We start from the raw sequence: 17,784 nt of genomic DNA on the forward strand, positions 1-17,784 counted from the left end.
GTAGAATTTCAGTAGATTAGACAAAGGGGATGACAGGAAGGGAGGGGGAATAGGAATAGGAAAGACAGTGGAATAAATCTGATATAACTTTCTTATGTATATAAATGAATACACCACTCTGAATCTCAATATTGTGTACATTCATGTAATATCCTAATTAGAATAGTATACTCCACATTCATATAAATATATCAAAGTAGATTCTACTGTCATGTATAACTAAAATACAAATTTAAAAAGTAAATGTGGAATATATACAGTTTGGTGTATTAACGACTTTATTATATTTTCCATAAATGGATGAATCTTGAGACTATCATGCTAAGTGAAACAAGCCAATCCCCCTTCCCCCCCACCAAAACCAAAGGTCAAACATTTTCTCTGATATGTGCAAACTACACCCAATAAGGGGGGTGGTGGAGTAGAAGTTCTGTGGATTAAACAAAATGGAATTAAGGGAAGGGATAGAGATAGGAAGTGGAGACAGTGAATGAATCTCACACAACTTTCTTTCTGTGTACAAATGTGAATACACCACAGTGAATCTTACCATTATGCACGTTCACAAGAAGTTAATTTTAAAAAGTCAGTATGGGTAAACAGCATAAAGATCAACAGATGGAAGGGAGCATGAGATGGGGGGGAGGAGAAGTACTGAGTTCTGAATTAGAATAAGGTATATTCCATGCTTGTACATTTATATAAAAATGGATTCTGTCATGTGTAACTAAAAAGAACCAATAACACAGGGGTGAAAACAAAAAATAAAGGTGGGGGAATCGCATGAAAATCAAAGAGAGTAGATGAAGGACCAAGGAGAGGGATAAAGAAGGGAGAGGGAAGTGCTGGGGAGAGATATTGGCCAAATTATATTGTGAGAATTTTGCATGTACAAATATCTAACAGCAAATCCCACCATTATGCCCAACACTAATGCACAACTCTAATGCAACAATAAAATATATGAAGAAAAAAATAAGTATCTGGACTTTGTCCCCAATTTCTGGCAGAGAGCTCCTGATGGACTTGCAACTTCCTGAGTGACAGAGGAATCAGGGGCACGTTTTGTGCTAATAAGGTAAGTCTTGATGGGACCCCAAATACTTTAGTGTGTGACTGGTAATCAGAAAGACAAACCATTAGATTAGATGACTGGAACTTTCATCCCCAATGAAGAACCTCTGAGAAGGGGTGAGGGACTCAAGATTGAGTTAATCACCAGGGGCCAATGATTCAACCAACCACACATACATAGTGGATCTCCCATGGAATCTTGAACACTGGGTTCTGAGAGCTTCTGAGCTGGTGACCGTGTGCAAGTTCTGGGAAGCGGTACACTAGGAGAGAATATTTGGATCATTCTTCATTGTAGAATTTGTAATAATTTGGTACTAGTAAGTGAAGTGCTTTTCTGAGTTCTGTGAGTCTTTCTAGCACATTTTTAAACATAAAGAGGGAAGTATAACTCTAGAGTTACAGTTGGTACCAGGAAGCATTGAGGGCCTGGAACTTGTACATGACATTTCAAGTGGGTCCTGGCTTTGGGAGCAAGCCCTTAACCTGTGGGTCTGCAGTAACTCGGGGTAGCGAGTATTATGCTGGAATTGTGAGGAAAGGGGCGGGTGGCCGCTGTGGGGACTCGCACAAAGCGGGCTCTCAGGGAGTAGGTAGCCCCCGGACGGAGTCTGGGAAGGCGGCCGCCCAGGGCTCGGGACGGGGACCCGCAGCAGAGTGCTGCCGGGTCCCACCCTCGATCCCAGTCGTGGCGCTACAGGGTTGGCGCCGCTCCTGGTCAGGTCACTTTCTGCGACGACCTTCAAGTCGGACCCGCAGCCCACCTCCAGGGCACAACTTCCGGGCTCGTCCACCTGGGACCCAGGCGCCACTGTGGGTCAAAGTTCGCGCCATCGGATAGGCCCCGCCCCACACGCCTCCGCCGCCGCTACTCGTCGCGCTTCCGCTTCCGCCTCTGCCTGCTGGGGGCCGTTCCCTGGGCTCGCCCCTCCAGCCGGGCTGTCAGCCCAGTGGGTGACCTCGCGTGGGACAGGTTCTGACTTCCTCACCTGGACACAGTCTCCGTAGGTGGGAGGCCTGCGGCTGCCACATCATGGCCGTGGGACCTGTGGACGCCCCCCACCCCCGCCATGCCCGGTTTCCCATATGAAGCAGCCCATCAGGGTGATGAGACTACTGTACAGGCGGACAGGGGCCCTGGGAAGGGCCTGCCAGGTCCCCTTGCTGTGAGGGGACCGCCTCCGAGGGCCTCCTGGACAGCCAGCTGCGGCAAGGACTTTCTTGGCCTTACGTTGTGAGCTCACCCCCAGCCTCAGGTCGGGAAGTGGGCTCTTCCTTCAAGCAGGCACGGCTCCTGGGTAGCACTGCCCAGTGGTGGCCCCCGTGCAGACAGGGATGTGGTAGAAAACAGACTCTCCCAGGGTGTTGGGACTAAGCACCTAAGAGAAACGACACCAAAAGAAAGCCAAGGACCCTCGCTTCCCAGGCTCCCCATGGGGTTGGCCTTGGAGTCCCCGGAGCTGCTGCTGTGCCCTGATGGGCCCCCCAGTTCCCCAAGCAGCCTTCCTGCTGAAGTGCTGAGGAGTTTGCTGTCACCCTGACCTTCCATTAGTGTTCCCCATACAATCCCATAACTAAGGTAACCTGCAAAGATAACTGAGTTCCCTGTAGTTTGAAGTGGCCAAAGGATGCAAAGAGCAGCACATGGTATGGATCAAATAGATAGTAGCCGATTCTATTAGGTAAAGAAAATGTCAACTTAAGAGAATGACTACTGGAGACATTAGGGTGCCCTCTCTCATCCACTCTTCCTCTTCTACAGTAGCACCCCCTAGTGTTTGGCTGCAGTTGGTTCAAAGGTAACAGATGCCATAAGGTGTACAGTCAGTGAGGTTGGGGACTTCTGTTTAGTTAAAGATAACATTTCTTTCATTTGATGTGATTAAACAAACACAGAAGCTCGGATTGCTGCTGTCAGAATTTGCCACTACAGTAGAAGGCAGGCTGAGAACAAATTGCTAAGAGGCAAAAGGAAGGACCAAGACCACCACGGAGGAGTCCAGGTCCACTGACGATCAGTGAGTCTAATTCATTTTGGTAAGTGAGTCAGTTAGCATTGGGATTTGCTGTTTCATGTAATAGTGTAAATAACTGGGAAAGAACAGTTTTACACTTTGAAAAAAAATGATCTCTTAACAGTGAGACTAAGAAGATGCTTATAAAGCTGCACATTGTACACCTTCCCTATAGAACTAGGAAAAAAATCTCAATTATTTAGAAAATTAACTCCTAAAAGCCACCAAAATTTTTTAATATTTTTATAACAGAAAGTACTATAAAAGAAGAGTGGATAAATGTTTTGGCAGACTGTATTCAAAGCCTAAGATGGAAAGTGAAATTTCTCCTATCTTATCTCTACCTGTAAGTTGCCCTTCATTTAGCAAGAAACCCGTGGACACTTAATTGAATCTATTAAGTAATTCATGTAGAAAAATACCAAAGGACCAGAACTGAAGGGCACTAGTGATTTCTTTCCAGGTTTTGAGAAATGTTAGAACTGAAACATCAGAGATGTGTTTTTTCTATTAATAAAAAGGATGTTCTGTCATTTTTCTCTTCCAGTGTGGTATCTGGGTATTGTTTTTATGTCATGTCTCTTCAGGTTTCTTTATTTGGAACATTTTTTCAGTCTTTCTTGGTCTTTTATATAATTAATATCAAAAGTTTAGTCCTCCCTTTTTTTTTCAATTGTCCTACAGTAAAATGGACATTCCTTTTGGCTTATAGTTCTTTGGGTTTCAATATACATTGAGACTCATGAAACCAGCACCACAATATGGTTACAGAAAAAGTTCTGTTAGCCCTCAAATTCCTCCATTACTACTCTGCTATAGCCACACACCTGTCCCATGCCTAATCTTAGCATGCATGATCTCTTCTTCATCACTATAGTTTGGAACTCTTGGGAACCTCATATAAATGGACACAGACTTCTTCTCTTACACCTCCCTCACCCTGCCTTATTGTGTATTAGTATCCAAATATCAATTTGAGACTGGATTTTTTCCTTGACATAATGCCTTTAAGATCCATCCAAACTGTTGCCTTTACCAGTAATTTTTTTTTCTTATTGCTGAGTAGTTAGTATTTATTGTATGGATTATCACAATTGGTTCATTCAACAATAGTAAGACTTTTGGGTTTGTTTCTAGTTTGGGATGATTATGAAGAGATCCGGCTAAGCATTCATGTACAAGTTTTTGTGTGAAGATAAGTTCTGAATTCTGTAGGATAAATAGCTAAGGGTAAGATTTGCTGGATTCTACGGTGGGTATATGTTTGACTGTTGAAGAAACTGCCAAACTGTTCATCCTTGTCATTACCCATGATGCAACTGGGAGGAGATGATCTCTTCCTGGGGAGAGTTGCATTTAATTAACCATTGCCTGAGTAGGATGTACAGACTAGGAGATGAAGGAGGCAATCAACAGCCTATTTGAGTTTATTTTTAAAAAAATATTTGTTCTTTTTAGATATACATGATAGTAGAATGTATTTTGACATGTTACACGTACATGGAATATAACTTATTCTAAGTTGGATCCAATTCTTATGGTTGAACATGATGTGGAGGTACACTGGTCATGTATTCACATTTGAACATAGGAAAATTATGTCTAATTCCTTCTACTATCTTTCGTATACCCATTCACCCTTCCTTCTCTTCATTCCCCTCTGTTTAATCCAATGAACTTCTTTTCTTACATCTCCCCCACCCCACCTTATTGTGTGTTAGCATCCAAATATCACAAAGAGCATTCTGTCTTTGGTTTTTGGGATTGGCTTATTTTGCTCAGCATGATAGTCTCCAGTTTCATCCATTTTTTGGCAAAGGCCATAATTTTATTCTTCTGTATGGCTGATTAGTATTCCATTGTTTATATATACCACACTTTCTTTATCCATTCATCTGTTGAAGGGTACCTAGGTTGGTTCCATAACTTAGCTACTGTGAATTGAGCTGTTATAAACACTGATGTGGCTGTAATATGTTTAAGTCCTTTGGATATACACTAAGGAGTGAGATAATTGGGTCAAATGGTGATTCAATTCCAAGTTTTCTGGAGAATCTCCATACTACTTTCCATAGTGATTGCACCAATTTGTGGTCCACCAGCAATGGATCAGTAAACCTTTTTCCCCATATCCTTTCCAATATTTATTGTTACTTGTATTCTTGATAGTGGATATTCTGACTGGAGTGAGATGGAATCTCAGTATCATTTTCATTGTTATTTCTCTAATTGCTAGAGTGTTGAATATTTATTTCTTCTTCTGCAGAGTGTCTGCTCAGTTCCTTTGCCCATTTATTTTTATTTTTGTGTGTGTGTTAAGATTTTTGAGTTCTTTATATATCCTGGAGATTAGTGCTCTGTCTGAGGTGCAGGTGGCTCCATGTTCTTGATTGTTTCCTTTGGTGTGCAGAAGCTTTTTAGTTTGATACCATCCAACTTATTGATTCTTGATTTTACTTCTTGTGCTTTAGGAGTCCTGCTGAGGAAGTTGGTTCCTAGGCTCCTAGGAGCATTGGGCCTATGTTTTCTTCTAGTAGGCACAGTGTCTGGTCTAATACCTAAGTCCTTGATCCACTTTAAGTTGAGTTTTGTTCAGGGCTCTCACCTTCATTCTGCTGCATATGGATTTCCAGTTTTCCCAGCATCACTTGTTGAAGAGGCTATCTGTTCTCCAGTGTTTGCTTATGGTGCCTTTGTCTAGTATGAGATAACTGTATTTATGTGTGTTTGTCTGTGTGTTTAATTTTGTTCCATTGGTCTTAATGTGTGTTTTTTTTTGTGCCAATACCATGTCATTTTTGTTACGATAGCTCTGTGGTATAATTTAAGATCTGGTATTGTGATGCCTCCTGCTTCACTTTTCTCACAAAGGATTGCTTTAGCTATTCTGGGACTCCTTTTTTCCAAAATGAAAGTAATGGCTACCTTTTCTATTTCTATGAAGAACATAATTGGAATCTTTGTAGGAATTGCATTAAATCTGTATAACACTTTTGGTAGTTTGGCCATTTTGACAATATTGATTATGCCTATCCAAGAACATGGGAGATCTTTTCATCTTCTAAGGTCCTCTTTAATTTCTTTCTTTAGTTTTCTGTAGTTTTAATTATAGAGGTCTTTCACCTTATTTGTTAGACTCCCAAGTATTTCATTTTTTTGAGGCTGTTGTGAATGGCATAGATTTCCTACTTTTTCTGTCAGCCAATTAATCATTGGTGTGTAAGAATTCAATTGGTTTATGGGTGTTAAATTTATATCCTTCTTCTTGGACCTCCTGGATGAACAGGAGGACTATTCTCCCATAGGTTGCATTCGAGATTGGAGAACATGTATCAAACAGAAAGAAGAGTGTAAGGCTTCCCTGCAGGAAGGGAGAGCTGGACACACCATGGATCTGGGACTGATGCTGGTTCTTTGTCTAGAGACCTGCCCTGTCACAGCCTGTACAGCCAGTGGGACTTGGCTGGGGTGGACTGTATTGTGGAGACAGGAAATTAAACAGGAGCTATGGGAAACAGAGGCCAGGCTTCTGCCTGCCCACAGTGCCATGCCTTTCAGCCTGGGCACCCAGATGGACCTAGAGGATTTCCATAAGTCTCCAGCTGCTGTTGCCTTTTGTGCAGCTACACATGAGTGGCTTGAACCTGGAGCACTGTGCCCACTACCTGCAGGCCCAGCTTGAGGATGCGAAGTGCAGCAGGAAGAGGAGGACTGGGGTGGGTATACAAGGGTAAGGAGGGTACACAAGTGTAAATGAAAAAGGTCATGTTTTGGTCCCACTGGATGGAGTCTATAAGTCTAATGTTGCACTGGGAATAATGATAAGCCTTTTACCACTCAGGCAATGTTGTCGGTCTGAGAAGAGATCCTGTGTGGGCTTTGGGGCTAAAAACTTCTGGGCAGATAGAGTATTGACTGTTCTAGCAAAGCTCAGGGCAAGGCAGTCATGTTGGAATCATTTCTCCTCTAGCTGCAGCCTCAGTTCCAGAACAAGCTCTTAAAGCACCTGCAGAGCTACAGCCTTCTCCAGGAGGTGCTCTGGTGCCCAGTCAAGTGGCAGCACCAGCATCAGATCCAGAGCTTGTGTTCAACCCAGTATGTGTTTGGAAGCAAGAGGCAGTTCTAGAGCTGGCTTTAGTGTCAGCTTTGGAGTTCCAGGCAGCTCTTGCTCCACTGCTGAATTTAGCTCTGTCCCCAACTCTAGAGCTGAAGTCCATCCCATTACCAGTTCTGTCAGTAGAGCCTTGCCAGCCTTAACTTGTGCCACAGAGAAAGGGCTGAGAAAGGGAATGTGTTAACATTCCCTCCAGACCTGAGGGCAGAGAGCTTCCTGCTAATGGATGAAATGTCTTTGCATGCCTGGGCTTGGTGGTTGAACTTCCTTCTGGTATCTGCTGCCTAGACCTGCTGTTTCCTGCTGTAGAGCCCATGTTCCTGTCTCAACTCCATTTCACCACTGCAGTGAGTGATGCTGACTTCTGGGTGGTGATGAGTTCCAAAAGGAAAAGATATGTCTATGAGCTCTGAACAGGGCAGAGTGGGAAGTTAGAACAGCATCATGGGCAGTAAAATGATCGTGCTCTGTATGTCAGTGAGGCAGGTGTGCATTTGTACAACATAGAGGAAGAAGCAGGCAGAGGCAGGCAAGGCAACCAGAGTAGAGGCAGTATTTTGAGGGATAAAGGAGCTTAGAAGCAGGCCCTGTGCAAAAGTAAGGTTTCCTATTTGGTGGTAGACTGAGGGGACAATGTTGTCTCTGATTGCATCCTTGGCTAATCCAAAGAGCCAAGATAACTCAAAGTCTGGGTATAGTTTCCAGAAGCCCCATAGAGAGTGCTGTGAACCTGAAGTTTTGGGGATTCTGCTGATGTTGCCATCTCCACAGTTCTTGAAGTCGAATTCAGAGTCCTCAGCAATGACGTCCAGCTCCACTGCATCTTTGAGCAACACCTCTTCAGAATTGTCCAGGCCTTTTCCCATGGCCACCAAAAACAACAGTGTCCAGTATTGCAGGTATCTCCACTAGCAGTACCTCACTGCCCATCTACAACAAGCAGCTGGGAGATAGCTGCATGGTTTACATCAACCTAGAAGAGCAGATTATGACGGAATACGAGATAATCCTGGTGAGCCTGACAGCAGGGGTTTCTCACAGGTGACCACACTGGAAAAGGCAGAAAACATATCCAACACCATGGACTAGTCCTGCCATCTTGAATTGGAGCTTCTGGAAGGTTAGGAGGGAATAAAGAAGGGAGAGGTCTGTGTTTAGGACTTGACCTGAGAGGAGGGAGAGCACCCGTATGCCCAGCTCCAGCTGTGAGTGGGCCTGCATGCTGTGGGGTTTGCCAGCCACAAGCGTAAGAGCACATGCTGGAGACAGATGAGGTCAGAGAAATATCTAGGGTGCAGTCTGCACTGTATGGGCCACAGACACCTACGAGCCATTCAGGAAGCCAGGAGTGTGAGTCTGCATATCCCTTGAATGGGTAGCTGAGAAAGTCTCTTTGTAGAATTTATATGGATGTGGAGTATACACCCTAATATTTCAGGTGTCCAGATGCAGAGGAGACATGTTCAGTTCTCCCCCTGCTGGTTCAGGTATCCCATTACACCCCAGCCACCACTGAGCCTCTAGTCTCTCATCTGCATGGTCTTGTTCCTCAGTTTGTTTTTTGCCCTGGCTGTAAGGACCAAAGCCTGCAACATTTCTGCCTGTGCCAAGTAAAGAATCAGCCTGCATCCTAGAGTAGAACTGGCATATAGTGGGTCACTGGTCTATTACTCTGATCTCAGTGGGCGTAGGAGGTATCTGTGCACAGACTCTTGAGTCCTTTTACCTTGAGTGAAAAGTGCCTCCAGACAGGTCAATGGCAATTACAGGCAGACTATTGTATGAGGATTGGGGTAGTAGCCCATGGGAAGAACCAATATGATTACAGGGAGCCCAGCCTTAGGTGGCAGGATAACAAGAGGTGCCTTTGTGTTCACAGCTGAGGTGTCTCCTGAATGTCTCTGACCACTGTTGTCTGGGCATAACCTCCAGGCCACATACCCTGATGACCTGTTTTTCATGCTGATCCAGGTGACCTTCCAGGATAGGGTTCCTGCTGATATGCAGGATTTGGACCAACACTGCTTAAAAAGGAATATTTGGAAAATTTGAGCTCCCATAAATCATCTCAGAGCATCAGAATAAGTGGGACAACGAGATGGTGGGGAGAAATGATCAACCAGCAGGCTCCAGACAATTTGCATCCCAAAAAAAGAAAGAAAGAGTGCCTTGGCCTAGAAAAAACAGCCAGAGTGTGTGGTGGGTCTTGTGCACAAAGGAAACTGCACTGAAGTGGGCCTAAAATATGCAGGTGCTCTGTGCTGTCCCAGGGGCTGCTGGACCTCCCTAACATGTGTCCTCCCCTGCATCAGTCACTCATTGCAAAGCTGACATCTATAATGGTCAAAGAAGAAAGCCTCCTTCAAGCAGCAGCATGCACCATGGTCACTGATAAAGATGATCTCTGACTAAGAAGGGAAAAAATGGGCTACAAATGGAATCACACTGATGTGAAAAAAGAGGGGGATGAGGAGGGAAAGGAGGCAAACAAGAGAGAGGAATACAAAAAGCACAAGAGTAGGTTTAATTATAACTGGAATAAGAATACAAATCAGAGGGATAATGATGAGGAGGAAGAGGAAGACATGAAAACATTTCTGTTCCTGAGGGCATACTCCTGCTCAGGTCATCCTCCATCCATGCCCAACATACTTCCAATTTTTATCACCTTCTAGGAGTGTATTCATCTATAAATGGATTAATCCACTGATTAGGTCAAGGTACTCACCATCAAACAATTTCCTGAAAGCACATGTTTCAGTATTCCTGCATTGTGAAGAAAGGTTCAGCACATGGGCCACTGGGGGCAAATTCTGACACAAACACTAGCAGTAGTTCTTTGGCAGGTCCAACCTGAACTGAGTCATTCTGGTGTTCAAGGGGCGTTTTCTTTGAAAGGTGTTAGTTTGGTTTAGTTCTTGTGCGCGGAGGAAGTCTTTGATAGTACTATAGCTGGATTGGAGGGCTCTACGGTCTGTGGATGGCCTGACATGGCAGAGGCTCTCAGATGTTGAGTGTGTCCTGTGGTGTACTACTTGAATGTCAACTACCACCTTTCTGCCACTCCCTCCCCAGAATGGGATCCCTGACAATGGAAACATCGTATGTGCCATAAACTCTCCAGTCAACCATTACTTCATCCTGGGAAAGTGATCCACCAGCAAGTGGGCCAAGATCAAGGAAGGAGGGTAAACACTGGTCTTATTGGCTCTTTTTTTCTGGTACTACTGTACATCCACAAAAGGAGGCAAGAAACCGCAGATTCCTATATGTTCTAGAAGCCCTATAGAGCAAACTGACAGGCTGGGGTGGCTTACAGTTTCTGGGTTTGCTGATGTTGCCATCCCCCACAGTTCTTGAAGTATCCTCTGCAATTACAGACAGCATCACCACAGCCTGGAGGAGAACCTTTTCTCCAAAAGGAGGACACAGGTTTATGGACAATAAATGCTTCATGAAGCCTAGTGTCCTAGGAGTCACTACTAGCAGATCCTCAAGGCCCTCTAAAACAAGCATTTGGGAGACAGATTCTTGGTTCATATTAGCTTAGAAGAGCAAAGCAGAAAAAACTGTAAGAGTGTCCTGATAAGACCAGTAGAAGGGAGGTCTCCTTATGCTTAACCCAGGGCAGGGAGCAAACACATATCAAATGCCATGGACTATCCATGCTCTTTAGAATTGGAGCTCCTGAATGGTCAGGAAGCATAGATGGAAACAAGGAAGAGAGAGGTCAGTGTTAAGGGATAGACCTGAGAGGAGGGAGAGCACCAGTATGTCTACCCCCATGTCTGGGGGAGTCTATGTTTGGTGGTAGCAGGCAGGCCAGAAGTCCAGGGGCAGGTATTGGTGGGAGATGAGAATAGGAAAGGACCTAGGCCCATCTACTGTATTGGATGGAGAATGCAGGTGCACATGGAGGACATTGGTATGAGGTTCTTTGTGTCCCTTGAATAAGGAACTGGGAGGGTCTCTGCAGAATTTATATGGATATGGTGTAAACTAAACCTCTAGGATCCCATTTTTAATGATCACCCTTGCTGAATGAGGTGCTCCAATACACCCCAGTCAGCACTGAGCCTCAGGAGGCCAGTTGCTCTCATGGCTATCATTGAGCACTCACACACACGATCTTGTCCTTGAGTCTGTTTTTGTCCTGGGAATCAGGATCAAAGCCTCTAGGGCTTCTGCCTGGGCTACACACAAATGCAGCCTGCATCTCAGAGTAGACTAGGGATATATAGGAGGACAGGGTCTATTCCTTCCATCTTGGTGGGAGAAGAGTGTGTCTGTACATAGGCTGTGTGGTCCTTTTATTCTGAGTGGAATGTGACTCTACACAAACAAGGCAATGGAAGCTACAAGCACAGTGTTGTATGAGAATTGGGCTCGTAGCCCATCAGAAGACCCCACGAGATTACCAGGAGACCACCCTCAGGCACTAGAGTGATGACATGGTATCCTTTTATTTAGAGCTGAGGTGACTCAAATGACCTGACCACTGTCCTTCAGGTAGCCACTGTCCTTCGGGTAGGCCCATTTCCTGAAGGCCTGTATCCTATGTTGATCCAGGACCTGCCATGATAGGGCTTCTGTAATCATATGCAGGACTCTGGACCAACACTTGCTAAAGGAGGAGAATTCAGAAGACCATGAGTAAGTGGTCTTACTCATGGCAGGGAGCAATGGTCTGGAAGTGGACTCAGGACAAATTGTAGTTCAAAATAGTAGTATCTGACCTAGAAGAACACTCAAACAGGGTGTGGTGGGCGTTGTGCACAGGAAAACCTGCACTGAGGCTGGAAAAACGGTTTACAGGTTCTATTATCTTCCCCAGTGGCTAATGCGACCCCCACCATGTGTTTTTCCCTGGACCTGAACAGGCGTTCCATGCTGGTATCAGTGAGGAGTAAGGAGGAAAGCTTCCTCTCAGGGTCAGGATGGCTCCATAGCCCACTGATAGGAATGGTTTTAGAGGAAGATGGGAACACAGGGACTAAGGATGAAATTGATACTTTTCTGGCCTGAAGCACAATATTTAAAGCATTGTGTATGACATTAAAACCACAGCCTGTGTGGAGTATTGTCAGTGTTCCAGCAAGCAAAACCAGGAATAAATTTTTAAAAAGTACAGGCTGGGCAACAGCCCGAATAGTCTATCTTTGGACAAATTCCCAAGTCCTCTGTGCCAGAGTCTGCTTCCCAATAAGTGATCAGAATAGTGAGATCATTATCCCTAACTAAAGTAATCTGAGGGATTTCTAAGCATGTATACCACAAAGCTGATCTATAAATAATACCATTGCTGTTTTCTTTTTTGAGAGTAAAACATCCATAGCAGCCATGATCCCAACCTGTCTGCACTGAAACACTCCACCCCTAGGAATTCTAGGGTAAATTATCTCATATATTAATCTACCAAGTTTGTTAGGTTAGTAGAGTCTTACAGAAGAGGAAGGCTGAAGCCTTGGTAGGCTAAGGAAATCATAGCAGAGATACACACATCCAGCCCAGCATTGACTGAGAACAGGCTGTAGGCCAGAGGAAGGCTGCAGGAAACAGGTGTTCAGAGGAAGGACTAGCTGAGTGTCTGAAACCCACTGGGGTTGTGGCATCCCTGGGCCATAGCAAAATGCTGAAGTAAAGCAGTTACTCCCCTGGTCTTTGGAACCATTGTTCTCAGTAGGGTAGCATTTGTGATATGGCATCCATTCTAGGAAGCCTGGACCACATGGAGGCAGGCACCACCAATGGCAGGAGCATGGCTAAAATGTGGTATGTGTATTGGTTAGCCTTTTCTCACTGTGACAATACTTGAGGAAAATAACTTAGAAAAGAAATCATGGATTTTGGCTCTGGGTCTCATTGCTCTCCATTTGATTATGCACTGAATCTGTCTATAATGACATAAGTGTATGGCAGTGGAAAGTTACTCAGCTTCTTGCCAATCAGGGCATAGATTAGGAGAGAGAGAATGAGGGTGATAGAGGGAGGGAAAGAAAGATAGGAGGATGAGGAATACTACTAGGAGAATGAAGATTAAGGGGAGCCAACTGGGAAAATATACACCTACCAAAGGCCCTCTTCTGTGCAGGTCTTTCTTCAACCATGCCCAAACTAGCTGCAGTTCATACCACCTCCCAGTATTGTATTCATCTTGAATGAGTATTTCATGATAACATCAGAGCACTCACCATCGAATGCTTCCCCCAAAACTGACCTATGATCATTGCTGAATTGGGGACCAGTCACTCAACATTTGAGCCTTTTGCAGGAGATTCTGGATGCAAACCCTTGCAGTGTCCTATGGCAGATACAAGAGGAACTGAAATGTTCTGCCAAAGCAACAGATATTATGTCTGTTGAAGTCATTTTTTCCTCAGGAAGAACTATTGAGGACATCTTTGTAGGTATTGGAGCTGAATTGGTGAACTCGCAGGTCTGTGGATCATGCCTTTCCTGACAGAGGCTCTCAGATGTTGGGAGTGTCCTGTGGTGCATCTGTTGAAAGCCACCTAATACCTGTATTCTCCTCTCTCCCCAGAGCTGAAGATTCCCCATGACGCAAATATCTTTTATTCCCTGAATCCTTGAGTCAAGTATGACTTTGTACTGAGGAAGAAGATCTTCCCAAGTAAGAAGAACAATGAGTGGATCCAGCCCAAACCTCCCCCTCATGATGCAACAGAGGCTCAAAATCACCACAGGAACCTTAAAAGAACATTTTGCAGCTCTCCGACTGGGTAGTACTGAAGCATCACATGATCGTTGGCATTTATTTCTTTAAATATGTGCTCCAAAATTTTGCAGTTACCCATCTATAATTTGCCAGTAGATCCTTGTTATTTATACCACTTAGTAAGACATTTATTATTATAGCAAAACTTTATTGTTTAGTTTTAGCATTTAAAATATAAATGTTTTCCTTTGTAATCTGTAATAATTTTAGCAGCAATTTCTAGAGGAAACAAACAAAAAGGAAGAAATGTTTCATTTGATCAACTAGAAATTTTATTAGGGTTATGGCAGATTATATATCTGAGTAAATTTTCCAGTGGGAGTAATTAAATACTGGATTTCATGGAACACATACACAAACCCATCCACCTACACCCCATGCACTTAGATTGAATGATTGAATAGATTCAATGTCTATGCTGAAATGTTTGGGAGAAGGGTTTCAAATTCTCAGATTTTGAAATGTTTTCAATTACATAAGTTACCTTGGGAATGAAACTCAATTCTAAACAAGAAATGCATGAGTACTTTACACACACCTTTACACATATCCTGAAGTTAGTATTATATGCAATATATTTAGTGCACCTGTATTCTGACTGTGACCATACTTGGAGGTCAGATGTGTAATTTTCTACTTGTAGCATCACAATGGGTCTCCAATGTTTTGATTTTGGAATATTGCAGATTTTTATTTTTTAGATAAGGAATGATATATACCATACATATGTCTTTTTATTTATACATGTAATGATAATGAATGTCATGCGTTTAGGAATCTGTAGACTGTAGAAAATGAATAAATGCCTACTGTTGCCTGGACTTGTCTGCAGAATCCTATAGAGTCTGAGCATCTAAAAACCTAGTCATTGAAGGATTTTTATGGCATGGAACAAATTTAAAGGGGTATTAAAGAATAGAACTATTTTTTTTTTCTGACTCATGGAGCAGGACTCACAGTTGTTCAAGATTTTATGGGTTACTAATCTTTGATAATTCTGTTATTTGTTAATATATTTAATGCAGTTAATTGTAGTTGAAAACTACCCATTTGAAATATATTAATTAGCATTGTTTCTGTAAATATAAACTGACTGTAAATATAAACCATTTTTGATAACTACAAGGAAGACAAGATTTTCAAATTTTCAAACTTGAAATTGGGCATTGTCCTTGAAACTGTTAGTCCCTGAGTTTGAATGAAGGAGTTAGAAAATTTTCAATTTTCCACAGTATATAAAAAATTACACACTTAAAATAATGTATATTTGCTTAAACTATCTACAAATTGGAATTTTGTAAGCAGTCATTCAATTTTTTTAATTGATAGACTACATGTTTATGAAAACTAGAAAGTGTTTTCATGGGATAAAATAGTATCAGTTAATTTATAATGTCTATATTCTTGTTTGATATCTTGCTCCATTTCAGTGTTACCAAGCTTAAATTCAAAATATCAATGAAACAAACACACTGTCTATAGAACAAACCCTGTTAAAGATTTCTTTAATATTTCTTATTTGTGATATGTTCTCTTATTTTAATCACCATTAAAGAATAATTAGTTATGCATTTTTACCATTATGTAATAAAAATTAAATGCACAATACCAGGAAAATGTGTTTACAAATTAAGCATTTGCATATATCAGTATAGTTAGCATAATGAAAAGACAGGTCTTTTCTAAATGGCTTCATTTTCATTAGCAGGCATTATTAGTGTGTATAGAAGTATTATATGCATATTTGTCCATCTTCATCTTTATGCTTTAAAAGTTCATGATATTAAGACATTTGTAGCATAATAAATAATGTACAACTTAGTCTTGTATTTACTCCTTTTCAATTCTTAGTCTTCCAATGAATGTATCATAATAATTTTTAGGTTTCTAATAACAAAATATCATAGTCATTAATTGGTTGGACATTATTTCTCAATAGAGCAAATCTTGTTTCTATAATAAGAATTTGGCCAAAAAAATGAATTCAAAATTTATTTCAATATATTATTCTTCTGACACATAGCAAAAAATTTCTTAAGAAATGAAAATGGTTATTAACTACAAGTTATAATAATTTTGTATTTTCAGAATATTACTCTCTGAAAAAAGCATATACAAGAAGTATAAAGTGAGATGGAAGGCACGGCGCTCGGCACAGGTGGAAGGTGGAGCTGCGTGGTGCTTGGTGCAGAACACAGAGGCTTTGCTTGCGGGTCACCAGACCTAGCTCTGGACAAAGCACAAGGTCACCCCAGTATCCCCCACCTCACCAAATACCCTATGCGGGAAACAGACGGAATCCATCTTGGAAAACCTTACTCCCCATCTATCGGTGAGCGTGGCTACCAGCGTGGTTCTGTGGCTGATCAGGTACCTGGTTTCCAACTCCCCAACCCCAGCTGTGATAACTCAAAATTTTTCCCACAAGCTTTTTTTTTTGGGGGGGGGGGGCGGTGCGTAACTATCAATATGTAACAGCAACTGTACAGGCACTTGGTTTCCAACTCAGAGACTAAGAGTAAGGAGGCTCCAGGTAGAAGCTCAAGCCCTCTCACACTGGCTACCTCCACCATCCTGAACGCAGAGACTCAAGCCAGGACTAGACAACTCCACCTACTGCAAGAAAAGAAAACAGAGTTCTGAGACTTTTCTTTCTTTCTTTTATTTTTTTGCTCTTCTCATCCAATCTCCTTTACTCTTCAACCTCTGGTCCTCACAACCTCAACATTTGTGAAACCAAGAACTTTGCATGAAATAGGACTTTAACAACTTAATCACCAGAATAATATAATATAGAGGAATTGCATATGCCCCCCTTCCCCCCCTTTTTCTTCTTCTTATTTTCTTTCTCCCACTCACTTTTTTTTCTTTCTTTCCCTGTTATTTTTTTCTTCCTCCCCCTATCCCACTTTCAGCCTCCTAACTTTTACTATTTATATGTAGGGTGATTTTCTAAATACAGATAGGAGTTTGTGTACATTCTTCTGTAAATTACCCCTGTCTATTCGTTAGAGTTCTCCAAAGTTGCTAAGTTAGATTAACCCCGTACTGTCACTCCTTTCCCCCTTAATATAATGTCCTATGCCTGACCCTCGGTTTTCCATATGCCACCAGAAATGGCCTTTTATGAAACCAATGACTATATTTTAAATAATGATTGAAGCCAACATCTGTAGAAATAGAGTCTAACTATAAATGTATTAATAATGAAAACTTGCTCATAGATGATGTCCTATTGATATTGGGAACTGTTAACATTATCTACGCTAAGCCTCAGGCCAGCATCATTTCTAAATGGAGAAAAACTGAAGGCATTCCCTCTAAAATCTGGAACAAGACAGGGATGCCCTCTCTCATCACTTCTGTTCAACATAGTTCTTGAAACACTGGCCAGAGCAATTAGACAGACAAAAGAAATTAAAGGAATAACTATAGGAAAAGAAGAACTTAAACTAGCACTATTTGCTGATGATATGATTCTATACCTAGAAGACCCCAAAAAACGGACACCTAGGTGATTGCATAACTTAACTGTTATAACTTTTGATGCTATAAACATGGGATGAATGTATCATTATAGTACACTGTCTTTAATTTTTTTTTTTTTGGTTTAACACTGAGGAGTGGTATGTCTGGATCATATGGTGGTTCCATTACTAATCCTTGGAGGAACCTCCATATTGTTTTCTATGTTGGTTGCATTAATTTACAATTTCACAAAGAATATATATGAGTTCTGTTATCAACATAATAAATGTATCATTACCAGCAATTTTTATTATTTGTATTCTTTTTTTTTCTAAATAAAAAAATTTTCTTCCTCACAACATCATACATGTATTCTG

At 42.1% G+C, this 17,784-nt stretch overlaps 1 long non-coding RNA gene across 5 annotated transcripts; it reads left to right on the plus strand.

The window, feature by feature from the left end:
- The first annotated feature begins 1,786 nt into the window (after positions 1-1,786).
- Positions 1,787-16,367, plus strand: LOC124076384 (uncharacterized). Of its 5 annotated transcripts, none has more exons than XR_006846336.2 (3): positions 1,933-2,653; positions 2,971-3,111; positions 13,745-15,760. It is a non-coding gene; the product is annotated as an uncharacterized LOC124076384 (long non-coding RNA). The 5 variants fall into 5 exon arrangements; XR_006846335.2 differs by having other exon boundaries at positions 1,934-2,330; XR_006846337.2 differs by having other exon boundaries at positions 1,934-2,308.
- Positions 16,368-17,784: the final 1,417 nt, after the last annotated feature.

The sequence above is a fragment of the Marmota monax genome, unplaced genomic scaffold, assembly GCF_021218885.2.
Source record: "Marmota monax isolate L192 unplaced genomic scaffold, Marmota_monax_Labrador192_F-V1.1 WCK01_AAM20220418_F8-fsc00204, whole genome shotgun sequence".
Taxonomy (NCBI): Eukaryota; Metazoa; Chordata; class Mammalia; order Rodentia; family Sciuridae; genus Marmota; species Marmota monax.